Genomic DNA, 474 nt, shown 5'->3' on the forward strand with positions numbered 1-474 from the left:
GGACTACAGAAAGTACACCTGGACTACAGAAAGTACACCTGGACTACAGAAAGTTCACCTGAACTATAGAAAGTACACCTGGACTATAGAAAGTACTCCTGGACTATAGAAAGTGCACCTGGACTATAGAAAGTGCACCTGGACTATAGAAAGTACACCTGGACGACAGAAAGTACTCCTGGACGACAGAAAGTACTCCTGGACTACAGAAAGTTCACCTGAACTATAGAAAGTACACCTGGACTATAGAAAGTACACCTGGACTACAGAAAGTACACCTGGACTATAGAAAGTACACCTGGACTACAGAAAGTACACCTGGACTACAGAAAGTACACCTGGACTACAGAAAGTACACCTGGACGACAGAAAGTACTCCTGGACGACAGAAAGTACTCCTGGACGACAGAAAGTTCACCTGAACTATAGAAAGTACACCTGGACTATAGAAAGTACACCTGGACTACAGAAAGT

This window comes from Nematolebias whitei, chromosome 18 (assembly GCF_014905685.2).
Source record: "Nematolebias whitei isolate Nwh7 chromosome 18, NemWhi1, whole genome shotgun sequence".
Taxonomy (NCBI): Eukaryota; Metazoa; Chordata; class Actinopteri; order Cyprinodontiformes; family Rivulidae; genus Nematolebias; species Nematolebias whitei.